The following is a 27044-nucleotide window of genomic DNA, read 5'->3' as shown; positions in this document are numbered from 1 at the left end:
GAGTCCAGAACTAGAGGGCATAGGTTTAGGGTGAGAGGTGACAGATATAAAAGAGACCTAAGGGGCAACTTTTTCACGCAGAGGGTGGTACGTGTATGGAATGAGCTGCCAGAGGATGTGGTGGAGGCTGCAACATTTAAGAGGCATTTGGATGGGTCTATGAATAGGAAGGGTTTGGAGGGATATGGGCCAGGTGCTGGCAGGTGGGATGAGATTGGGTTGGGATATCTGGTCGGCATGGACGGGTTGGACCGAAGGGTCTGTTTCCATGCTGTACATCTCTATGACTCTATATGTTGAAAACCTAATTGTATTAACAGAGGAGTACTTTGTTACAACCAGAAGATGTATCTATATATTAATGGTGTAAAAAGTTCCATGTCACTTCACAAGTACCATATTAAACTAAAGATGCCAGAAGAGGTAGCGAAACGATTTTAAAAAATGTCTTTAAGAGCTAACAAAAGGTAGAGTGTTTGGGGAGGAAATTCAATACATTAGGATCTTAACAGCTGAACACCTGGCTGGTACTGGTGAGACATTTAATGTTAAGGATACATAAAATGCAAGAGTTGAAGGAACAGAGATTTCTCAGACAGTGCAGATCTGGAGGAGACTGCAGAGTGATGGAGGGCTAAGGCTTTGGAGGGATTTGAAAACAAGATTGAACATTTTAAAATGAAGGCTTTGCTGGTTTGAAAGCCAATTTAGATCAGCAAGCTTCCAAACGTATCTACTGTTTCTATTTTAACTTGTGTTGTTTCAGTATATTTGTAGTTTACCTTCTGAAAAGGAAATTAGTATGTCAGGTACATCCATAACTGTACTGGAATTTTGAAAAATGGGGTTGGGAATTATAATTTACCCAAAAAGCTGAAGAAGATATAAATCCATGATTTAGCCTCCCATGACAGAGTGGTTGTAACAATGGCAGACCGTGTGATTAACTGTATGGTTGGACATACAAATACAGTAGACTCCCCAGTACCCGTGGGAGATACGTTCCAGGACCTACCCGTGGAAGCCCAAAACCACGGATGGGTGTGAACCCATTCATTTAAGTGGGGAATTTACCTTCCTGGCAGCCACCGGTCCCTGGTTCCAGAAGGTTTCCTATAATATGTCCTGGTCACGGTAAATTGTGGGTAACTGAAACCACAGAAAACAATTCCGCAGATATGGTGGTCAACCTGTACATGAATGGCTGTGGACAGATGTGAGGAATAATGAAGGGAGGAAAAATATATTTCTACCGAAGATTGTTGAAACATATGGTTTTAATGGCATCCTATAAGGGTTTGTTTAATTATGCAATCACCTTCATAACATTGTCAAATGTGACATAAGAACTAGGAGCAGGAGTAGGCCATCTGGCCCGTCAAGACTGCTCTGCCATTCAATAAGATCATGGTTGATCCTTTTGTGGACTCACCTCCACTTACCTGCCAGCTCACCCTTTATTCCTTTACCTTTCAAAAATCTATCTAGCTTTGCCTTAAAAAACATTCAATGAGGTAGCTTCAGTTGCTTCACTGAGAAGGGAATTCCACAGATTCACAACTCTTTGGGTGAAGAGGTTCCTTCTCAATTTGGTCCTAAATCTGCTCTGCCTTATTTTGAGGCTAAGCCCCTAGTCCTAGCCTCACCTGACAATATATACGTTGTCGAGACCAAACCCTGAATCGGTACTGGCTTTTATATTTATTGAGTATTGCATCCAGTTTTCAACACCATTGCAATATGTTTAGGTCCTTTTTACTTGGTGATACAAAATGTGAACTGAGAATGCTTCAATTGCTGGGCTTATCTCATCTCATGCACGTTCTCAATGCGGTTTGTTGATAGGACTTTTGAAGTTCTCTATTATGTGTTAAATCTGTGCAATGTTTGCCTAACAGAATCTTGCTGAACTGTTCCAAGTCAGAAATCCTAAAGGGAAGGTGATTACTTATGCTTGTATGCATATTCACTGCACTGCATGAGGAAGGTGGTGCAGAGAGGGGGAGGGAGAAAGACAGACACCTCAGCAAAAGAGAGTTGCAAGAAACAAGTTGACATGGAAATCTCCTGTTGTTTGCTGCAGTGAGAACAAAGAAGAGCTGTAAAGCTGTGTGCACGAAGGAGCTAAGCTGGTCTCAAATTGCTCGTCAGCAAAAAAAATGTGCACTGTTATCAAAAGCACCTTCAAACAGCCACCTACAAAAGTTAGATTCTGTACTTGGAAAGAAAGTCCAATTTTGTACAGCTCAGATGATTAAACCCGAGATGAAAGTACATGTCAGAAAATAAGATCACATGCTGTTTGCTAAGTGTGACACCACCTCCTGTTAATAAAGACATGATGGGGGATGGATTTCAACAAATTCAATAGGATCTATAAAGGTTTTTTTTTGAAAACCACACAAAGGTTTTGGACTTAAAAACTGAGAAAAAATAAAAAATACAAACAGGAGTAGGCCATTCAGCCCCTTAAATTTGCTCCATCATTGCAGAAAATCATGGCTGATTTGACTGTGGTTCTTCGCTCCACTGTCCTGTCTTCCCCTATAACTGATGCAAAAAAAAATGTCCAACTCAGTCTTGACTCTCTTCAATAATCTAGCCTTCTCAGAATTCTATACTATCCTCTGAAAGAAGAAATTCATTCTTGTTTCCATTTTAAATGAATTACGACTGTGCCCCTAGTTCACTGTTCTCCTGAAAGGGGGAAAAACCCTCTTTAGAACCTCCTCAGAATTTTATTAGTTTCAATGGGATCACTTTTTATTCCCATTAACTCCGCAATGCGTACAGAGTTCAGACCAAGTTTCAAGCACTGCACTGTCTCCCTCTTGTCCACGTCTCCAATGGGCATATTTAAATAATTTATCCAGTTTGTATAATTGTATACCTTGAATAACAAAATATCCATCACCAGGTGTCTTTAATAATGAACAGCATTATTGATTTATTATAGAACAAGACATTCAACAAAGGTGCAAAACTAATTAACACACAGTTTGGCTATAATGGGAGAAGGGAACAAGATGTGGGTGGGCTTGTATACCAGTGCTAAAGGTAAGCACACAGGTGCAGTGGGTGATAAAGAAGGCAAATAGTATGTTGGCTTTCATACCAAGAGGATTCGAGTATAGAAGAAGGGATGTCTTGCTGCAATGGTATAGAGCCTTGATATACCACACCTGGAACATTGTGTGCAGTTCTGGTCTCCTTATCTAAGGAAAGATGCTGCAGTGTAGGTTTACCAGACTAATTCCTGGGTGGCAGGACTAACGTATGAACAGAGATTGAATTGATTAGGATTATATTTGCTGGAGTTCAGAAGAATGAGGGCGGAATCTCATAGAAGCCTATACAATTCTAACAAGATGAGACAGGAAGAATCAGGAAGATATTTGTGATGATGGGGGAAGTCTAGAACCAGACACCACAGTCAACGGATATGGGGTAAATCTTTTAGGACTGAGATGAGGAGAAGTTTCTTCACACAGAGTGTGTTGAGCATGTGGAATTTGCTACTGCAGAAAGCAGTTGGCATCAAAACATTGCATAAGTTCAAAAAAATTGGATGTAGAACTTGGGGCTAAAGGGATCAAAGGATATCAGGGGAAAGTGAGAATGGGCTATTGAGTTGGAGGGAGATAATGCAGTCTGCAGATGCTGGAGATCAGAGTTGAGAGTGTGTTGCTGGAAAAGCACAGCAGGTCAGGCAGCATCAGGAATCCTGATGACGGGCTCTGGACCAAAATGTCGATTTTACTGCTCCTCAGATGCTGACCTGCTGTGCTTTTCCAGCAATACACTGTCAATATTGAGTTGGAGGATCAGCCATGATGTAATGAATAACTGAACAGATTTGAGGGCCCACTTCTGCTCCTGTTTTCCTATATTTCTATCAATATCTATTCTTCTAACTAACCCAACATACACCTACACATACATACCCCAAGTAAATTAAAAATAACATATTTTCCCTGCAGAGACTGACTGAGGAAAACTAACATCTTTGTAAAATAGTTGTTAGTATTTGAAGGGAAAAGAAATAAAGTATGAAGTATTCTGGATTGTTTTCAGTCAGTGCAGAAAGGCTTCAAAAAACCTACACAGAGTTCTCTGGGACCTTTTGCTGATGCCAGAACTATTGAGAAGAACTCTTCTGGATGCTTTTCATCTGAAAGGTGAATCAGCGTATCATTTCTCACATCAATCTTACAACCAGAGTTTCTCGGAAAGTCAGAAGCTGAACTGTGTAGCATCCTTCTCCCAGCAGGCGGTGACCTGCCTGAAATCCAAAACAAAGAACAATCCCAGACAGGCAAAATCACACTCAAGTCATTTCCAGTAAGTAGGTCCAAGCAGTTAGATGAAGCCAAGTGATTTACAAGTATCACAGCCCTTGAACGAGATGCAGTTCCTTAATTAGAATCTATATGGTTGGAGGTGAGAAACAGGAGTGAGGTGGGTGACTTTGTTGGGTATTTATTATAGACATCCAGATGGTGGGGAGGAAGTGGAGGAGAGCATTTGTAGGCAGATTAAATGAATGATGAATGAATGATTTATTTATTGTCACTGGCAATTTACAGTGAATAATGCAATAAAATACAGTGAAAAACCTCAACACAATCTGCTACCATTTTGAATAGTTTAAGAATAAAAAGGATAAAAGATATAAATGAGCATCCTGAGTCCTGAGCCAGTTCAGTGACAGCATCGGCTCCTCCGCTGCCTGTGCCAGACCCATCACCATAGGAGTCACCACTCTTTATGTGCCACCTCTTCTTCGCTGGGTCCACCTTGCTACTGCCACTGCCACTGATGCTGTGTCCTGTATTGAACCCACACTCACCCCACAACCAGGAGTCCTCAGCTCCGCTGCCATGTGGATGGCACCAGGAGTCCCACCTCCAGGTATACTGCACTGCCACCACTGCATCTGCGACCTTGCATCCAATGTCAGATGATAGAAAGCTGCAGGACAAGTAGGATTGCGATTGTTGGTGATTTCAGTTACCGATGGTAGACTGGGGAAAGGGTAGCATGTGGAGCACAGAGGGAAAAAAAATTCCCGCAATGTGTGCAGGTGAACTTTCTGGAACGGTACATTTCTGATCCAACCAGGGAGGCAGCTATGCTGGATCTAGTCCGAGGAAGTGAAGGAGACCAAGTAGAGGACATCAGAGTGGAGGAGCATTCAGAAAACAGTGATCACAGCATAGCCACGTTCAATATTAATTTGGAAATGGACAAAAATCAGTCAAGGATTAAGATCCCAGGCTGGGAAAGGGCAGAATATAAGGGTTTAAAAATTGGGAAGTTGAGCAGATTAATTGGATAAGCATTTTAGTGCAGAAAACGGTGAATGAAAAATGGGTGACTTTGAAAAAAAAGAGAAGAGGTTGTAAATTCAGTACTAATCCATGAGAATTGCATACAGAGTATCCAAAGCCAAACTGCATGGAATTAATAAGGATACTGATGAGAAAATAAGAAAGAGAAAGAAGGCATATGACCCACGCTGAAAGAATATCAGCAATAGAAATCAGAAAGTGTCTCTGAAATACAGGAGAGAGGCCACAGCGGGAACAAGGATGGTGGAGAGGAAGCATGAGGAAAGGATGGCAGACTGCACTAATATAAAATGTTCTACAGATATGTTAATAGTTTGTGGGAAGATTTGTAACTCGGGTGCTCGTTGTTGTGGTTCTGTTCGCCGAGCTGGGAATTTGTGTTGCAGACGTTTCGTCCCCTGTCTAGGTGACATCCTCAGTGCTTGGGAGCCTCCTGTGAAGCGCTTCTGTGATGTTTCCTCCGGCATTTATAGTGATTTGTATCTGCCGCTTGTATCTGCTAATAGTAAATGATTAGTGAAGGGACCCATCAGGAATAAGCAGAGAAAGCTACTCACTGAAGCAAATGATATGGCAAAAGTACTAAATTAATGCTGGAATAACTCTGAAAGGAAATGAAGGTCTTTTGCCCGAAACGTCGATTTTCCCGCTCCTCGGATGCTGCCTGACCGGCTGTGCTTTTCCAGCACCACTCTGATCGAAACTCTGGTTTCCAGCATCTGCAGTCCTCACTTTTGCCAAGGAGATTAGATTGTCTTTTTGCACACGAATAGTTAGTTTCTAGTTAATTTAGTATACCTTAACCGATTTAAAGTCAATTCAATAGCTTTGGTTAAATTACAGTAACATTGCACCAATCAGTTCTTATTTTAACTGCATTCAAGACAGCAATTATTTGTCCATTAAAATAGAACTGACTCTTTAAACTATTCTTTATCCTTAGGTAACAAATAACTCTTAGCAAGACTTCAGATACAAGTGCGTTAAAGCTGATATTTGATCCCTATTGGAATAAACTTACAATTATTTATTTCTGAGTGTTGTTTGTTTGTTAGTTTCAGTGTTGGTTTTAGAGACGGGAGGTTAGGACGAGAGACAACCAAAGGGAAAATCACGATCTCTCAGCAAAAATAAACTTACCTTGCCAAAGAAGTAATCTGCAATCAGTCCACCTTTCTTTTCCTCATAGATGAAGTGTAATACAATGTGAAAGGCTGGCTAGCAAGATTAAACGAGGATTTCCTACATTTTTTGTAAAATCAAAGCAACTGCCTGAATGACATTGCCTTGCAACGGCTGCTGTGATTTATGGTTTGAAGTTTTGTTTGAATTGGATATCATGCACAATTTCCATTCTATTAACCACTGTGTGTTACAGATTTTTTTTTCTGAAGAATTCTCGCAACTTTCTGAAGGTCAAAGCCTGCGGTAAACAGAAGCGATTGAATCTGAAGAAACTTGGTGAGTGTCACAAGCTGTAAGAACTGTCACATGTACATCTTTCTACTGATGTATTCCGTACCATATTTGCTCTAAACTGTCTCTTCATATGTCATCTGCATCTGACATTGATCTGTTCTTTGGAGAAAAAGAGGATTTCTATAGATTTTGTTCTTCTTTTGAGATAGAGTTTCAAAGATTCCGTTGTAATATTTAACTATTTAATTCAAGTCAATCTTGTGTGTTCTGTCATGGATCACATGTTTATATTGATCTCTATACTAATGGCAAATCCAGTCCCTTGAGGGACGATTTCTGGTTTTATACATAAACTCCAGTTGTGTTGTTTTGCCAGATGCTGATGTTAATTTGAAACTGCAGAGCTCTCAGTCTGGGGCTGAACTGCACCACTGACTGACATTCCAATCTGCCAGCCACATGCAATGCCAATGGCAGTGTTCCCTCAAACTGTCCATTGAAAAGTCTTACCAATGTAGAGAGATACTACCCTGAGACTTGTACTGTTTACTCTGCTTACATCTGAAACAACGGATGGCTGCTCGATTCTACAAGACTTAGTAAAGTCGAGTGATTTGCTTTGATGTTACAGAATACTCACATGAAACTATTCCATTGATATCAGTTAAAGTTCCAATTGTAATATTTCTGTTCATTTGTGATTGCTTAAAATAATCAAGCTGAATGTTAGTCCAGTAGCGAATATGTATCAGACATTCGTTGTCGTAAAAATGTCAGCTGGTTGCTTCATGGAAGGAAATCTGCCATCTTTACCTGATAGGGCCGACACGTGACTCCAGTAATGTGATTGCCCCTTAACTGCTCTCTGAAATGGTTAAGGAGTCAATCAGCTCAAGGGCAACTAGGAATTGCTGGCTTTGCCAGTGGCACCTTCAACCCACACAGCAAAAATGAAGCAAAAAAGGAATTTATTTCTGTTGAAATATTGAATCCTAAATTTTACCAAGGTTTTGTGATGTAACAGGATGGAAAATAGTATCAGACTCAGTGAATACACTCAGTGTTATAGTAACTACAACTCAGAGGACATAATTTTACCAAGCATGATTGTCCATGGTGTTTTTCCAGGATGTTTACTGATACTGTTTACCCAAATAATCTGAATTGAAGATACATTGCATCCATTCACATGCATTCACACCTGAATTTAACATAAGATAGAGAGGGACAATTGCAATATTTAAAAGGCATTTGGATGGGTATATGAATAGGAAGCGTTTGGAGGGATATGGGCCGGGTGCTGGCAGGTGGGACTAGATTGGATTGGGATTACAGGTCGGTATGGACATTTGAACTGAAGGGTCTGTTTCCATGCTGTACATCTCTATGACTCTATGACACTATAAGTGTCTTTTCTCATTACATAATAATCAGTCCTTGTTACACATGTCATAGAGCAGTCTCTGACAAGGATAATGCTGAGTATTAACAATCATAAAAATGGCATGGGATCAGAACAATGAGAAAAAAAGGCAAGCATAAAGGAGGGGAAAGCCAGTCTGTTGTGTCTTTGTGGAATGTAAATTGCTGAAGGATGCTGGAAACTCATCCTCGATAACTTCTGATCGTTTTTTTAAACGCAAGTGTGTTCACAGTTTGCACGTTCTTTGCATTCCCAAGTTAGTCACAACATATTCATCAACTTGTGCCCGTCTCTTTATGTAGCCATCTTACAGCTGATGTGGCATCTTCCACAATTATTACAAAGCACTCATCCACCTTGATAAACTCGGCACAATGTTATAACCCAATCAATATTTTGATAATATATGGTTCTTAGGTCCCTTCTGGGGCAAATAGAGTGAGCAAGCCTTAATCAGGGTTATTAGTCTTTGAGATTTACCAAGCAGATTAACCACACACCGCTTTGCAGAAGAAGTATCTGCTGTAGGGATAACTGTTTACAAACTGATTTTGCTCTTCTCAGTCATTTCCAAAGATATCCACTAAATTCAAATGATTAAAAAAAAACTTGCACAACTGCAGCACAGGAAAGCAAAATGGATCCCTTTGTATAGCAGAATGGCTTATTAGTGGGGCAGCAGCAGTTCTTCTGGCTGAACTTATACCCTTACTGAAGATAATTGTCAGATCAACACAGCAGGCAGCAACGGCTTAGAGATTTCAGGTGGAGGAGCTATTCTCCTGAACTGCCTATCATGTACACTTTAATTCTATGAGCCGTTCCTCTGTGAAAAGCTTTACCACGTGAGAGCCTTATGACTAATAATCATCTCAAAGAAGTATAAGTCTTCAATACTGCAGTGCATAACTCTGTGATCCTTAGATACTTGCAAAAGCAGAACTTTTGCTTCCAATTGTTCACACTGTTTCTCTCCAGTTGTGATTGATGGCCTTACATAGTTGGGAACTGGTAATGCAAGGCTAAAGATCAAATGTATCTTGTAACCTTGAGAGTGGATTTAGACTGGTTCACTTTTTGGCTCATTTTTTGCAGCTGGAAGGTTTTAAAGGGAATTCTTCCCAAACAAGCAACCACGTGGTTCACTGGATGTTTCCTGCTATGTTAGTTATCATTGCTACAAAACAAAATCTTGAGTGTTTTTATCCAAGCCTGTTTCACAATCCAGTTAGTTCAAAACAAATCTGTGCCTCAACCCCATTTACATGCCTTTATTGCACAGAATAGAATCATAGAATTCCCTACAGCATAGAAAGAGGCTATTTATCCGATTGAGTCTTCACTGACCCTATGAAGAACATCCCACCAAGACACATCAACCAATTAGCACTACATCTCGGGGATGGGGTAAGGTGGTAAAAGTGGATCAGGCTTTTACGTGAAGAGAATGCTTCCTGATTTCACTTGTTCTGTGACATCAATAGATAGCAACAGAGGAAGCTGTATCCACCAGAGGGAAAGCCAGGGATATGATATCCATTTCTAGAGACCTGGCAGGATTAAATGCCAATCTGATAGCTATCTGCCTGCTGTGAAGGTTCCTGCACTATTAAAACTGAAGATCCCAAGCTAAAAGGATATGGCCATTCATGCCAGTGTGGATTTATAGAATGATCCAGGATAGAATAGTATATTGCAACTTAATGTACTTGTATCATCTCTTTGAAAGATTTATTCTGTGATACTACAATGCCTTGAAACCCTGGAATTATGACTTAAAACGGTAACTTTTCTGACTCTGAACTGAACAAGTTTCCTTGATTTTTTTGGAGCAGTAATTTCTCTTTTATCAGCTGTTGCATTGTTGCCAGACTGGATATAGCCAAGGTTACTACGGGAAGCAAGGGAAGAGATTGGTGCGCCTTTGGCAAGGATCATTGTGCCTTCACTGTCCACTGGAGTCGTACCAGATGATCGGAAGGTGGCAAATGTTATTCACTTGTTTAAGACAGGGAATAAGGAAAGTCCTGGGAATTACAGACCAGTCAGTCTTCCGTGAGTGGTGGGCAAATTATTGGAGAGGATTCTGAGAGACAGGAGTTTTGATTTTTGATTTTTTTTTGATTATTTGGAAAAGCATTGTTTGATTAGACATAGTCAGCATGCCTCACAAAACTTCTTGAATTCTTTGAGGATGTGACAAAGCACATGATGAAGGTAGAGCTGTGGATGTGGTGAATTTGGATTTTAGCACAGCGTTTGATAAGATTCCTCATGGTAGGTTCATTCAGAAAGTAATGAGGCACGGGATATCAGGAAATTTGAATTGGCTGGCCCATAGAAGACAGAGAATGGTAGCAGATGGAAAGTATTCAGCTTGGAGCTCGGTGACCACTGGTGTTCCGCAGGGATCAGTTCTGGGACAACTGGGCTTTGTGATTTTTACAAATGATTTAGATGAGAATGTGGAAGGGTGAGTTAGTAAGTTTGCTGATGACACAAAGGTTAGTGTGGAGGGTTGTTGGAAGTTGCAACAGCACATTGACAGGATGCAAAACTGGGCTGAGAATTGGCAGATGAATTTGAACCTGAAAAAGTGTGAAGTGATTCATTTTGGAAGGTTGAATTTGAATGCAGATCACAGGGTTAAAGGTAGATTCTTGGCAGTGTGGAGGAACAGAGGGATCTTGGGTTGCATGTCCATAGATCATTCAAAGTTGCCACCCAAGTTAATAGAGTTGTTAAGAAGGAGTATGGTATATTAGCTTTCATTAGGAGGGGAATTGAGTTCAAGAGCTGTGAGGTTATGCAGCAGCTCTTTAAAGCCTCATTGGACCACACTTGGAATATTGTGTTCTGGCACCCTCATTATAGGAAGGATGTGGAACTTCAAAGAATGTGCAGAGGAGATTTACCAGGATGCTGTCTGGACTGGAGGGCATCTCTTATGAAGAAAGCTTGAGGGAGCTAGGACTTTTCTCATTGGAGTGCAGAAGGATGAGGTGACTTGATAGAGGTGTACAAGATGATTAGACGCATAGATAGAGTGGGTAGCCAGAGACTTTTACCCAGGGAGAAATGTCTATCACAAAGGGGCATTATTTTAAGGTGATTGGAGGAAGGTTTAGAGGATATGTCAGAGGTAGTTTCTTAACACAGACATTGATGGGTGCGTGGAATGCATTGCCAGCAGTGGTAGTTGAGTCAGATACATTGGGAACATTTAAGCGACTCTTGGAAAGGCACATGGAAGATAGCACAATGAAGGGTATGAAGGTTAGTTTTACCTTAGAATAGGTGGCACAACATCGAGGGCTGAAGGGTCTATACGGTTCGGTGTTCTGTGTTTTGGAACTTTGAGGAAAAAATGAAAAACAACAGTATTCCCCAAAACTAGAGAGTGTAGATTTAAGGTGAGAGGGCAAAGATTTAAAAGGGAACAAAGGGGCAACCTTTTCATGCAGAGTGTAGTGTGTATGTGAAATAAGCTGCCAGAGGAAGTGGTGGAGACTGGCATAATTACAGCATTTAATAAGCAGGTGGATGGGTACATGAATAGGAAGGGTTTAGAGGGATATGGGCCAAATGCTGGCAAATGGGACTAGATTAATTTCAGATATCTAATCATCATGGATCAGTTGGACCAAAGGGTTTGTTTCCATGCTGTTTGTCTCTGACTGATTAAAGTAAGTCAGTGTCTCGTTGGTCTCATTGATAATAAATGTAGGAGGAGCAAAAGAAAGCTGAAAGAATCAAATTTCTTTTTCACTTCTACCAACAACAGGAGCCCTCAGCAGTACCTCAGCTTTGAAATAAGATTGTGACTGTGAAACTAAAAGAAAGGGATGATTGATAATACATTGTAGGATGGGACTGACCCAAAGGAGGCATCACCCATTCACCTTGTGAGTTGATCACTTTAAAACATAGAACCATCATGGTGACAGTTTTGAGTTTGTTAAGTGCAACTAGGCATTGAATGTCACCACAAATAACACACAGAAATGAAAGTACAATCAAACTATGCTTTTCCAAATAATCAAAAAATAATGTTTCTCATCAGACACCATGAGCTTTCATTTGATGATACAACTGGGCCATACAATTTATCAACTGTACTTTGTAAGACTTCGACTGTTATATCGAAGTGACAGAAATTTATGAAAACTCTATTCAAATAACTGTACTGCCCGCATTCTTCAAATCTTCATGAAAAATCTAATCAGCACCCATCACAGAGGTTACAGTGTTCAGTTAATGACATGCAAATGAACCTTTGACTGTTGCTTTTATTCAAAGTGCTTACATCTGCAAATCCATGGCTACCTGCATATCATGTCCATTAATCAATAGCATTTTTTTATCCCAACGCCAACAATTTCTTTTTTTTTCTTTTCATGAGAACACATTGAAAATCCATGTGGAACTAAATACTCTCCTATATCGTTAATTGGCTTGCGCTATAATGTATTCAAGTTGGAAACATTCATCTGATTTGTATGTTTAAGATGAGTACTGAAGAATGCATGGAAGTGTTGAGCCAGAACAGGCAGTCCAGACCCTTTGGCCCTCGATGTTGTGCTGACCTGTCAAACCAATCTGAAGCCCATCTAACCTACACTATTCCAGTCTCCTCCATATGCATATCCAATGACCACTTGAATGCCCTTACAGTTGGCAAGTCTACAACTGTTGCAGGCAGGGCATTCCATGCCACTACTACTCTCTGAATAAAGAAACTACCTCTGACATCTGTCCTATATCTATCACCCCTCAATTTAAAGTCATGTCCACTCGTGCGAGCCATCGCCATCCGAGGAAAAGGGCTCTCACTGTCCACCCTATCTAACCCTCTGATTATCTTATGTGTTTCAATTAAGTCACCTCTCAACCTTCTCTCAAACAAAAACAGCCTCAAGTCCCTTATCTTTCCTCATAAGACCTTCCCTCCATACCAGGCAACATCTTAGTAAATCTCCTCTGAACCCTTGCCAAGGTTTCCACATCCTTCCTATAATGCAGTGACCAGAACTGTACGCAATACTCCAAGTGCTGCCACACCACAGTTTTGTACAGCTGCAGCATGACCTCATGGTTCCAAAACTCAATTCCTCTACTCATAAAACCTAGCACGCCATATGTCTTCTTAACGACCCTATCTAACCGGGTGGCAACTTTCAAGGATCTATGTACATGGACACCGAGATCTCTCTGCTTGTCGACACTACCAAGAATCTTACCATTAGCCCAGTACTCTGCATTTCTATTACTCATTTCAAAGTGAATCACATGACACTTTACCATATTAAACTCCATTTGCCACCTCTCACCCCAGCTCTGAAGCTTATCTATGTCTCTCTGTAATTTGCAACATCCTTCGTCACTATCCACAACTCTACCGGCCTTCGTGTCATCCGCAAATTTGCTAACCTATCCTTCTATGCCCTCATCAGGTCATTTATAAAAATAACAAACAGCAGTGGACTCAAAACAGATCCTTGCAGTACACCACTCGTAACTGAACTCCAGGATGAATAATTTCTATCAACCACCACCCTCTGTCTTCTTTCAGCTCGCCAATTTCTGATCCAAACGGCTAAATCACTCTCAATCCCATGCCTCCATACTTTGTGCAATAGCCGACTGTGGGGAACCTTATCAAACGTTTTATCAAACGCATCATAGTTCTAAAGTACCCTGCTATCCTTGACCATTGCCCCTTGACATTGAATGGAATTGTTATCACAGAAACTATACCCTGTCAAACTCCTGGGGGTTATTATTGACCAACTTTTGATCTGGTCTCTTATAGAGACTACTGTAGCTACAAAAACATCTCAGAGGCTGGAAATTCTGCAACAAGTAACTCAATTTCTATATCCACATTGCCTGGCCACCATCTACAATGCACAAAAAGTGGTGGTGGTGGGGGGGGGGAAAGTGGGGGTGTGTGTGGGGGGTGTATATTGGAACATTTCCCACTTGCCTGGTGAATGCTGCTGGAACAGCACTCAAGAAGCTCAACACAATCTAGTCAAAGGAGCCAGCTTGGATGCTGCCTGACCTGCTGTGCTGTTCCAGCAATAAAGTTTCAACTTTGATCTCCAGCATCTGCAGACCTCACTTTCTCCTTGACTGGTTAGCCTAGCTGCCACCTTCAGCATTCACTCCCTTCAATGCTGATGCACAGGGTTGGCAGTGTGCATCATCTACAGAATGCACAGCAGCACAGAGGATCAGTGGGAGGTTGGTGTTCGTGTGCACGGATTCTTAATGGTAGCAGGAAAGATCAACAAGATGGCTAGGGTAGCACGGTGGCTCAGTGGTTAGCACTGCTGCCTCACAGCGCCAGGGACTCGGGTTCGATTCCTGCCTCAGGCTCCTGTCTATGTTGAGTTTGCACATTCTCCTTGTGTCTGCGTGGGTTTCCTCCGTGTGCTCCGGTTTCCTCCCACAGTCCAAAGATTTTCAGGTCAGGTGAATTGACCTTGCTAAGTTGTCCATAGTGTTAGGTGTATTAGTCAGGAGTAAATGTAGGGTGGGGAGAATGAGTCTGGGTGGATTGCTCTTCAGAGGGTCAGTTTGAACTTGTTCGGCCGAAGGGCCTGTTTTCATACTGTAGGGAATCTAATCTAATCATTTGGGTTACTTGCCATTGTTAGTCAAGGCACTGAATACAAAAGCAAGCAGGTTATGATGGAGGTGTATATAGGCAACAGCTGGAGTACTGTAAGCAGTTCTGGTTGCTACGCTATAGGAAGGATGTGATTGCACAAGAGAGATTGCAGAGGAGGTTCACCAGGATGTTGCCTGTGTTGGAACAATACAGCTATGACTAGATAATCTGAGGTTGTTTTCTTTAGAGTACAGAAGGACGGGGTAGTCTGACTGAAGTGTGGAAAGTGTTGAGGGGCACAGGTGAGGTATATAATTCCCTTCATAGAGAGGCCAATAACCAGGAGGCACAATCTTCAGGTAAAGAGCAGGAGAGGATTTGAGAAAAGTCTTTTTCACCCAGAGAGTTCTGGATATTTGGAACTCACTGCCTGAAAGAGTAGTAGAGACTGGTATCCTCAAGAAGGATTTAAGAAGTGGTCAGATGAACCCTTGAAATGCCATAGCGTACAAAGTCATGGGCCAAGTGTGAGAAAATGGGATTATAATAAATGAATGTTTATTGACTGAAAACATTAACTCTGTTTTCTCTCCACCGATGCTGTGAGACCTGCTGAATTTTTTCAGCAATTTGCATTTTAATTTCTGATTTTGAGCATCATTGGGTTTTTGACAAGTATCAATTACCTGAAGCCAGAGTAGGGCCTTAATCGGGTGTTAATTCTTATCGAAACTTCACCACTGTGTATCACTTCAGCTCACCTCAAACTATTTAAGAGAGGGTCTGTTGAAAGCGCACAGTCAGTAAGCTTCACAAGGGGAATTCAGAATCAGGGTGAGACACAGCCCAAGTCAGTTTACAATTTGGAGAGGCAACTGGGCACTTTTCCCTTGCTTTTCTTTTGGCTCAAAGTTTGAAAGGTTTTTTTTAAACAAGATAAGTTGAATCCAAGAATCAGGAGCCCAGCACAAAATAGTGACATCAAAGTCAAGTAAACCCATAAATTCATTGTTTGGGAGTGATAACTACTAATTTCACTGTTTATTATTGGTTACCTGAAGGCAAATAGGGGAGATATTTGCAGACGACAAACTAAAAGATCAGTACAATTTTTTTAAACATCAAATTAAGAACTGAATGATTAAAATAGAGTTGCTGGACCAGGGCAAGTGTGAAACTGCATGATATAGAAGCTGGTGGACCCCACTGTGGTTCATAGTGACTATACCTCTACAACTATTACTAATTGTGGTTTTTGGGGAACTCCAGCTTAGAGTTGAGCTGGAGTCTGGTTTTTGAGCACCGTGAGACATCAGAGAAGGGGAAGAGTTATCTGGAACAAAACTCTTTCACAGTCTGGACAAGAATGAATTTGAGACTTGGAGAAAAAGACATTTTGAATCAACCAGTTTGGATATGATGTCACGCAACTCAATGGCAGATGGTTCTTGAGCCTCGACCTTCTGACCTAGAGGGAGGGACACTACCACAGCATCACAAAACCCTTCATGTTGATACTTGATTGCTTTTGTTTTGTCCTAAATTGTCCTCACTATCTTCCTGCCACTTTTATTCCTCTTTGAATGCTGTAATATCAAATCTAAGATAACTGAAACCTCTGACTTTCTTTAGTCCGAATCCACTTTGACATTCTCAGCTGTGGTGATGACAACTTGCTGGAGTGAAGGTGTTCTCAACTGTAGAACCTTCACCCGCTATTTATTAAAAAGGCTCGGGAATGCTAATTGCCATCTCAAAGGAAAGGCACCAGTGATGTCAATCTTCTGGATTCTCTACCTTTTAGCTAAAATACAGTCTCGACAATTGCAGGATCACTTCCCAGAACTCTAAGCACAGGACAGAATGGAAACATGTCCCCATTTACCCTCGGGCCATCAATAGAGTCATAGAGTCAGAGAGATGTACAGCACAGAAACAGACCCTTTGGTCCAACTCATCCATGCTGACCAGATATTCTAAATTAATCTAGTCCCACTTGCCAGCATTTGGCCCATATTCCATTTCAACCCTTCCTATTCACGTACCTATCCAGGTGCCTTTTAAATGTTGTAATTGTACCAGCCTCCACCACTTCCTTGGCAGCTTATTCCATACATGCAATACTCTTTGCATGAAAAAGTTCCTCTTTGGTCTCTTTTATATCTCTCCCCTCTCACCCTCGTTCTGGATTCCCCCAACCCAGGGAAAAGACTTTCTCTATTTATCCTATCCATGTCCCTCATGATTTTGAAAACCTCCATAAGATCATGTCTCAGCCTCCGATGTTCCAGGGAAAACAGCTCCAGCCTGTTCAACCTCTCCCTATAGCTCAAATCCTCCAACCCTGGCAACATCCTTGTAAATCTTTTCTGAACCGTTTCAAGTTTCACAACATCCTTCCTATAGGAGGGAGACCAGTATTGCGCACAGTATTCCAACAGTGGCCTAATCAATGTCCTGTACAACCGCAACATGGCCTCCCAACTCCTGTACTCAATGCTCTGACTAATAAAGGCAAGCACATCAATGCCTTCTTCACTATCCTGTTTACTACTGAAGAGAATTTTGGACTCTCTTCCTTTTTGATCACAGTATGAATGAAGTATGTGTTGAAATGTGTTATTTTTTAAGCATATCATGCAGTGTTTTATTCTTTATCTGGGAACACTTCAGTTGGGCTTTGCCATATATTTCACAGACCTGATTGCAAAACAGAGGTGGGTACCTATGTATAGTTTGCAAAATGGTCGACCTTCGTGGAAATAAAATGCTGTTGATTCTCTGTTTATCCTAAGCAATACAACCAATCGAGGATATGTGTTACAGTTGTGCTGCCTGTGCCTTTTGTATTGTGAAGGCAGCTTATATGATTTGATGCAACTTTTAATACAGTTAATCATAGCATTGTATAATGATGGAGTTTGGTTTATTTGACAGGACCATACAGTGTTTTCCTCCATGACTAGCTCACATGCATCAAAAGATTAAAAATACACCTTCCTAAAGCACTTCACAAATTGGTGTCTCTGAGGACCATTACAGCCCTTTTGTTACATTAATGACCTCCCTAAGGTGTGTTCGCTCTCCAAATGCTTTTATATGCTGATAGCACATTCCTACTTTGCCTGAAAAATCTGCTAGAACTATTCAAAGTGTATTAAATAAAAATCTGCTGAAAGTTTTTCAGAAGCTCCATGGCCACCTTGCTCTCAACGTCAAAATAACAAGCCAATTTTATTCAGTTCATTCGACCATCTCGCTGAAAAAAGCCTTGCAGTAATCAACATAAATTACATTCAATTTTAAAAATGCTGAAGTATATACAGTATCCAGGATACAGGTAGCTAGCGGACAGCCCTAAAGTGGTCACACCAGCAAGTTGATTGGCAAGACATTAGCAAAATTGCATTTGTTAGAATGAGCTCAAGCCTGGTTTGCAGTGAAATTACAATTACAGTGTAACTACATGAATTCTGCTTCATCCTGATTGAAATGATCCTATCTGGAGATACCCAGCTGCTGCTAAAGTCACATAATTATCCAAGAGAAATATACAGAACTGGAATTAAATTGCAATGACAGAACCTCAAAGAGAATAAGCTGAAAGAGAATAACCTGAATCAAATACAAGAAACTACCATTGCCAATGAGAGATGTCCATCTTGAAGTGTTTTAAAATTATAGTCCACCATTTCCTCTTGACTACATTACACCTTTTCCCACTAAATTGCTCCTGTAATTTTACAGCAAGAAATATGTTTGAAATAATAGTAATGTTGAGTTTTGAAAAGACCAGAGAAATCACCTTGTCAGGACAAAGATTCATGTATTTAGTGGGCTGAAAAAGTTAAGCGTGATCTAAGTTTGCAGATACCTAAGATCCAAGGAATAATAAGAATATGCCAATTCAAAGTAGGCATTGAGCCAATCCCACTTGCGCGCTCTTGTCCAGAGTCTTGTGGACTACAGTTGCCCTTGCCGCTTTATCGAGTCATATAACATGAAAACAGACCCTTAGTCCAACCAGTCCATGCCAGTGATAATCCCAAACTAAATAATTCTACCTGCATGTGCTTGGCCCATATCCCTCCAAACATCGCCTATTCATGGACGTATCCAAATGTCTTTTAAACTGTACCTACATCTACTACTTCCTCTGGAAGTTCGTTCCACACACAAACTACTCTCTGTGTAAGAACAAAATGCCCCTCATGTCCTTTTTAAATCTTTCTCCTCTCACCTTAAAAGTATGCTCCTTGTCTTGAAATGCCCCACCCTAGGGAAAAGACTCCTGCCATTCACCTTACCGAGCCCCTTGTGATTTGGTAAACCTCTGGACCCCTTAACCTCCTTCACTCCAGTGAAAAAAGTCCAACCTCTCCTTATAACTCAAACCCTCCATTCCCGCCAACATCCTGATGATTTCTTCTGTCATTTCTCCTTACATCAGTTACGCTCTAATTTTAGGAACTGTTCCAGATTCTATGGACACTTGGAAGATGATTATTAATACATCCACTATTTCTACAGCACATTCTTAAATATTCTGGGGTAGAGTTATCATAGAGTTGTACAGAACAGAAACAGACTCTTCGGTCCAACTCATCATGCCGATCAGATGTCCAAAATTAATCTAGTCACATTTGCCAGCATTTGGCCCATATCCCTCTAAACTCTTCCTATTCGGGCCCTGGAGATTTATCAACCTTTAATCCCATCAATGTTTCCAATACCATTTCCCCACTAATACTGATTTCCTTTAGTCCCTCCCCTTCACTAAACTCTGTGTTCCCCAGCATTTCTGGTCTGTTATTTGTGCCCTCCTTTGTAAATACAGAACCAAAGTATGTACTTAGTTAGTCAACAATTTCTTTTTATCCCAGTATAAATTCCCCTGTTTCTAACTGTAAGTGACATACATTTGTATTCACCAATCTTTTCCCCCAATATACCTATAGAAACTTTGACAGTCTGTTTTAATGTTTCTGCAAGCTTATTCTCGTATTCGATTTTACTTTGTAATCAATTTCTTTTCTCCCCTTTGCTGAATTCTAAGCTGCTCCCACTCCTCATGTCTGTTGTTCTTTCTGAAAAATTAGTATGCTTCTTCCTTGGTCAAATATAATCTTTAATTTCAATTGTAAGCCATGATTTGGCCACCTTTCCTGTTTTACTTTTTGCATCAGACAGGAATAAATTGTTGCAGTTCAGCCATGCTCTCTGAATGTTTGCCATTACCTTTCCACCATCATCATTTAAGTAAAGTTCCTTAATCTATTGTGGCCAAATCATTCCTCATATCCATTGCAATTTCCTCTATTTAGTTACAGGACCCTAGCCTCACTGTCACTCACTGTTTTGACGAGGAATTCTATCATATTATGGTTGCTCAACCCCAAGTGGCCTGGCACAATGAGAATGCTATTATTCCCTTTCCAGTACATAATAACCCGGTTTAGGATGGGCTGTTCTCAAGTTGGATCCTCAATATTTAGGTCCAGAAACCCACCCCACAAACACTCCATGATTTCCTCCTCGACAGTTTTGTTACTCTTTTGATTTTCTTTATCTATACACAGATCAGAGTCACCCACAATTGCAGCTTTACCATGTTGCATGTCTCTCTAATTCCCTGTAAGGGAAGGCAGCAGAATACTTTCAAAATAATCTTCTAATTTGTATAAATAACATCTCCAGATGATAAATACGACAATGACCAATGCTGCACCAAATAGGTTGCCGGTATTAAAAGGAAAATACTGTGGTTACCGGAATCTTGAAATATAAAACACTAGGAATATTCAGCACATTTTACAGACTCTGTGGGGAGAGGAATGTGAATGATAGTTCAGGTCAAGGATCTTTCTTCATAACAGTAGGAAATAGAAATATAATAAGATTTTAAGCAAATGAAAGGAGTGGAAGTGGCAGGAAGAACAAAAGGTCAGACCTGTGACAGGTGGAAGGGCAGAAGGGATCAACTGAGAAAAAATTTCATGGTACAAAAGCCAGTGTGTGTTTCTCTTTGATTTGTTAATGAAAACCGTTTGCCAGCATTTATTGCTCTTAATTGCCCTTAAGAGGGTGATGCGGAGCCATTTCTGGAACTGCTGTAGTCTATTGTGCTTTAAGCAAGGGAGTTCCAGGATTTTGATCTCACTTTATTGAACAAAGAGCAGTATCAGTTCAGGTCAGGATGGAGAACTTGGAAGAGGTGCTGTTACCTTATAGCTGCATCCCTTGTCTTTTTGACAGATTTTGTGGGCTTGAAAGGTGCTGTAAAAGGAACTTTGGTAAGTTGGTGCAATGCATCTTGTTGATGGACCATGCAGTTGTCACGGTGCATCAGTGGTGAAGGGCGTGCATTCCCCTGTTTGGTGTTGAGTTTTTTGAGCATTGTTAAAGCTACATTCATTCAGACAAGTGCACAATATTCAATCACACTACTGACTCATGCCTTGTAGATGGTGGACAGCCTTTGGGAAGATAAGTTACTCACCACAAATGTTTAACCTCTGTCTTGCTCCTGTAGCCATAGCATTTGTATTGCTGGTCCAGTTCAATTTTAGGTCATGAAACAAGAGATTTTCACAGAATAGGTGTGAATGGTAGGGCAATAGACAAGTACATCTGAAAGCTGAACACACAAATCAAGATGAGGAAACAGATTTAAAGTCTTAAACTGTTGAACTCAAATTGAAGATGAGGTACCATTCCTTGACCTTGCCTTGAGATTAACTGAAAGAATGCAGGAAACTGAACATGTGCATATCCATGTGAGAGCAAGATGAAGAAATTAAATGGTAAAGCTCTTGAACCTCAGGGTTAAACTTGGAGTAGAGTAGAGCAGTTACCCAACCGACATTTGGTCACCTAACTGTTGGAAAAAATGCATCAAATGCAGTTAATGTAGTGTACTAAATTGAAAGATGTACAAGTAAATTGCTACTTCACCTGTGAGTAGTGTTTGGGGTCTTGGATAGTAAGAGAGAGGAGGTAAAAGGTAAAAGTATGGCATCTTCTGCATAGGAATGGATCAGAGTGCCCACTTCAGAATGTTCCCTTCAGAATGCTGACAGAAGGTGAGAGAAGATCAGAATGGTGCTGGAAAAGCACAGCAGGTCAGGCAGCATCCGAGGAGCAGGAAAATCAACATTTTGGCAAAAGCCCTTTATCAGGAATCATTCCTGATGAAGGGATTTTGCCTGAAACGTTGATTTTCCTGCTCCACGGATGCTGCCTGACCTGCTGTGCTTTTCCAACACCACTCTGATCTAAACTCTGGTTTCCACCATCTGCAGTCCTCACTTTTGCCCAGAAAGCGAGAGAAGCAGATAAGAATGGAGTGGTATCACACTGGAGGCAACAGGAGTGGTGAAGGATGACCGTTGGATGCAGAGGCTGGATGGTGGAAGATGAGGAAAAGAGGATCCTCTCATAGTGCTGGCTGCGAGTAGCTGAGATAAGAGGAGAAATGTCGTGGGAGAGAAATGGGGTCAGATGTGATTGAGGGCCTTGTTAAGCCTGATGGGGTGAGTTTTCAATTAGAGTCATTCAGTCCAACCCAATCTAGTCCCACCTGCCAGCAAATGCCTCTTAAATGTTGCAATTGTCCTAGCCTCCACCACATCCTCTGGCAGCTCATTCCATACATGTACCACCCTCTGCGTGAAAACGTTGCCCCTTAGGTCCCTTTTATATCTTTCCCCTCTCACCCTAAACCTATGCCCTCTAGTTCTGGACTCCCCGACCCCAGGGAAAGGACTTTGCCTATTTACCCTATCCATGCCCTTCATTATTTTGGAAACCTCTATATGGTCACCCCTCAGCCTCCGACGTTCCAGGGCAAAAAGCCCCAGCCTGTTCAGCCTCTCCCTGTAGCTCAGATCCTCCAACCCTGGCAACATCCTTGTAAATCTTTTCTGAACCCTTTCAAGTTTTACAACATCTTTCCGATAGGAAGGAGACCAGAATTGCATGCAATATTCCAACAGTGGCCTAACCAATGTCTTGTGCAGCTGCAACATGACCTCCCAACTCCTGTACTCAATACTCTGACCAATAAAGGAAAGCATACCAAACGCCTTCTTCACTATCCTATCTACCTGCGACTCCACTTTCAAGGAGCTATGAACCTGCAATCCAAGGTCTCTTTGTTCAGCAACACTCCCTAGGACCTTACCATTAAGTGTATAAGTCCTGCTAAGATATGCTTTCCCAAAATGCAGCACCTCGCATATATCTGAATTAAACTGCTTCTGCCACTTCTCAGCCCATTGGCCCATCTGGTCCAGATCCTGTTGTAATCAGAGGTAACCCTCTTCACTGTCCACTACACCTCCAATTTTGGTGTCATCTGCAAACTTACTAACTGTACCTCTTATGCTCGCATCCAAATCATTTATGTAAATGACAAAAAGTAGAGGGTCCAGCACCGATCCTTGTGGCACTCCACTGGCCTCAGGCCTCCAGTCTGAAAAACAACCCTCCACCACCACCCTCTGTCTTCTACCTTTGAGCCAGTTCTGTATCCAAATGACTAGTTCTCCCTGTATTCCGTGAGATCTAACCTTGCTCACCAGTCTTCCATGGGGAACCTTGTCGAACGCCTCACTGAAGGCCATATAGATCAAATCTACTGCTCTGCCCTCATCAATCTTCTTTGTTACTTCTTCAAAAAACTCAATCAAGTTTGTGAGACATGATTTCCCATGCCCAACGCCATGTTGACTATCCTGAATCAGTCCTTGCCTTTCCAAATACATGTACATCCTGTCCCTCAGAATTCCCTCCAACAACTTGCCCACCACCGAGGTCAGGCTCACTGGTCTATAGTTCCCTGGCTTGTCTTTACAGTGGCACCACATTTGCCAACCTCCAGTCTTCCGGCACCTCACCTGTGACTATCGATGATACAAATATCTCAGCAAGAGGCCCAGCAATCACTTCTCTAGCTTCCCACAGAGTTCTCGGGTACACTTGATCAGGTCCTGGGGATTTATCCACTTTTAACCATTTCTAGACATCCAGCACTTCCTCCTCTGTAAACTGGAAATTTTGCAAGATGTCACCATCTATTTCCCGACAGTCTATATCTTCCATATCCTTTTCCACAGTAAATACTGATGCAAAATATTCATTTAGTATCTCCCCCATTTCCTGTGACGCCACACAAAGGCCGCCTTGCTGATCTTTGAGGGGCCCTATTCTCTCCCTAGTTACCCTTTTGTCCTTAATATATGTGTAAAAACCCTTTGGATTCTCCTTAATTCTATTTGCCAAAGCTATCTCATGTCCCCGTTTTGCCCTCCTAATTTCCCTCTTAAGTGTACTCCTACTTTCTTTATACTCTTCTAAGGATCCACTCGATCTATCCTGCCTATACCTGACATATGCTTCTTTAGTCATCCAGCATTCCCTATACCTACCAGCCTTCCCTTTAATTCTGACAGGAATATACTTTCTCTGGTTTCTTGCTATCTCATTTCTGAAGGCTTCCCATTTTCCAACCGTCCCTTTACCTGTGAACACCTGCCTCTAGTCAGCTTTCGAAAGTTCTTGCCTAATACCATCAAAATTGGCCTTTCTCCAATTTAGAACTTTAACTTCTAGATCTGGTCTATCCTTTTCCATCACTATTTTAAAATGAATAGAATTATGGTCGCTGGCCCCAAAGTGCTCCCCCACTGACACCTCAGTCACCTGCCCTGCCTTTTTTCCCAAGAGTAGGTCCAGTTTTGCACCTTCTCTAGTAGGTACATCCACATACTGAATCCGAAAATTGTCTTGAGTAAAAGAAAGGTCAGAAGTATGGTTGTGAGATTTGCATCACCAGAATAGAGGATGTAGAGATGGTGAAACTGAGGGAATAGAATGAAGTTCTTATCAGAAGTAGCATGTGAGTAAGTGTACTCAGTTTAATGAATATTAGTTAATAGCCCATCCCAAGAAAAAACGATAGACAAATTGAGAAAGGGAAAGGGAGAGTCAGAGATAGATTAAATGATTTGAAAGTGGTGGAAATTCAAAACAAAGTTGATGATGGTGAAAATCTACCTGAGCTGTTATTTCATGAAGCAATTGTATTTACTCGAGAAACATCTGCATCATTTATTAAAGTCATCAGTAGAAGATCCACAAATCCCGCATCCACTGGGTGTTTGTCCACATACTTCAGACTAAATTCACCTGTTGCCTTTGAGAATGTGGGGCTGGATATTCATTCTTTGCTATTGATAATTCTGAAGTATTTCAATGAGATGCTTGTGAGCTTAAATGCCCCTGGAGGATCATGACCGGAACAACATAGTGAAGGTTCTTCAGAGCTACACCTGTAAGCCAATATGAGGAACTTGCAACTCACCTCAAAATTCAGTAATGTCAGTTTGGAACATTAATGTTGAAACTGCAGACATGAATTCTACCATTTAGGATATTCTATTGCAAAGCAGCATTGTTTCCTGGAACCCTGCCCCTTGTATACTGCAAACCCAACTCATGGTTCAATCAATGCCAAGGCCAAAATACTTTGTTGGAGCACATATTCATTGTGTACAGTACTGTATTTTCAAATTAGTCACTAAAGCACAGCCTCCCTGGGATTTTCCAACCCTTGTGAACCAACAACAAATAATCAGCAGGGATAAGAGTAGGTCAACAGCCCGTATGGCTTCCGATTTAGCTAGGAGCACACTGTGGGAATGTCAAACCCTGGAAGCAGTCCACTCAAAATGCATGGCATGGATTGCTAGCATTAAGAGCAGTAGCAATTTGCATTTTCCCAGAGCTCCTCACATGTATGCTCCTCAGCAATGAGGAAGGAAGAGAAACAATAGATTCCGCACAAGGGATCATGCAAACTGGCTTATGACTTGAGGTTCAGGCAAATTTGTAAAACTATGTCCTTCCATCTTAATTGGTTTAATAAAGTGAGTCATTAAGAGTCATTGAGCATGAGCAATAGGGAAATAGTTGGAAAAAGCTATCATGACAATTCAAAGTCAGCCACAAGTTATTATTAAGGTTGTTGAATCCTGAGGATGAATTGCCAAAGCCACATATATCTTGAATTATAAGGTGAGGCAGAAGAAACATTATATTTTCATTTTTCAGCATGATGATATTAACAAGAAACATATAATAATTTATATCAAGATAAATAAACCCAGGGAAGATTTAGGTATCTTAACTAAAACAGATCAAACAGGAAATGCCTGACAGACTAGTCAGTATCTGATACAGAACGAGCATAAACAGCTTCCTCAAATGTTAATTCATACAGTTTTGAAGCTTTGATGAAAAGACAAAAATCTATCTTTGTGCATTATGGGGCCAATTGGTTTGATCTCAGCAATGTCACTCTGATCACCCTGTACCTGTTACTCGCTTACATCAAAGACTTTGATTAATTTTTTTTTAAGTGAAAATGTGGATTGCTAAAAGCATTGTGAGAAGAGTCTAACAAGTGAACTTGTTTATATACAAAATATCTGTGAATGATTTAGGTCGAGGGATTAAATGTAATATTTCCAAATCTGCAGATGATGCAAAGTTAAACAATTATGCATGTTGTGAGAAAGATGTAAAATAGCTTAAGATGGTAGATTTAGATTGGGCAAGAAAGTAGCAGATGGAATATAATGTGGAAAAATGTGAGATTATCCACTTTAAGACAAACAGATGTGCAGAGTATTTCATAAAATGTGAGAGGTTGCAAAGTGTAGATGTGTAAAGGGATTGTAGGTGTCCTTGTCAATAAATCAGTAAAGGCTAACATACAGGTGCAGCAAGCTATTAGGAACGTGGTTGGAATATTAGCCTTTATCACAAGAGGATTGAAGTGTAGGAGTAGTGAAGTCTTGCTTCAATTGTATAGGAACTCAGTTACACAGCACCTGGATTATTGTGTGCAGTTATGCTCTCCTTACCTCAGAAAAGATATTATTACCCTCCAGGGAATGCAAAAACAGTAAACCAATCTTGTTTCCAAAATGGCAGGACTGCCCTATGAAAATAGATTCGGCACACTGGGCCTGCATTCTATGAATTTTCAAAGAAAGAAAGGCAATCTCATTGAAATCTATAAAACACTGAAAGGAATTAACAGAATAGATGCAGGTTTGTAATTTTCCCTTGGTAGAACTAGAAGACACAATTTATAAATTATGGAGATGCCATTTTGGACTAAGATGGACAGATACATTTCTAGTCAGAGGGTTATGAATCTTTGGAATTT

The 27044-nt window shown here is 40.9% G+C and overlaps 1 protein-coding gene across 18 annotated transcripts in view; it reads left to right on the top strand.

The window, feature by feature from the left end:
• The window catches only part of LOC122557375 (teneurin-3), a 2678940-nt gene that overhangs the window by 1662309 nt on the left and 989587 nt on the right, over positions 1-27044 (top strand). For all 18 annotated transcript variants that reach the window (XM_043705048.2, XM_043705074.2, XM_043705164.2 and 15 more), the window contains one exon: positions 6730-6812. The gene's annotated coding sequence lies outside the window, so the exon portion shown is untranslated. The remainder of the gene's footprint in view (positions 1-6729; positions 6813-27044) is intronic.

Source organism: Chiloscyllium plagiosum, unplaced genomic scaffold, assembly GCF_037043375.1.
Source record: "Chiloscyllium plagiosum isolate Xiang-an unplaced genomic scaffold, Cpla_swu_hap1 HiC_scaffold_2, whole genome shotgun sequence".
In the NCBI taxonomy this organism is placed as follows: Eukaryota; Metazoa; Chordata; class Chondrichthyes; order Orectolobiformes; family Hemiscylliidae; genus Chiloscyllium; species Chiloscyllium plagiosum.
This window is presented reverse-complemented; position numbering and strand designations above follow the sequence as displayed.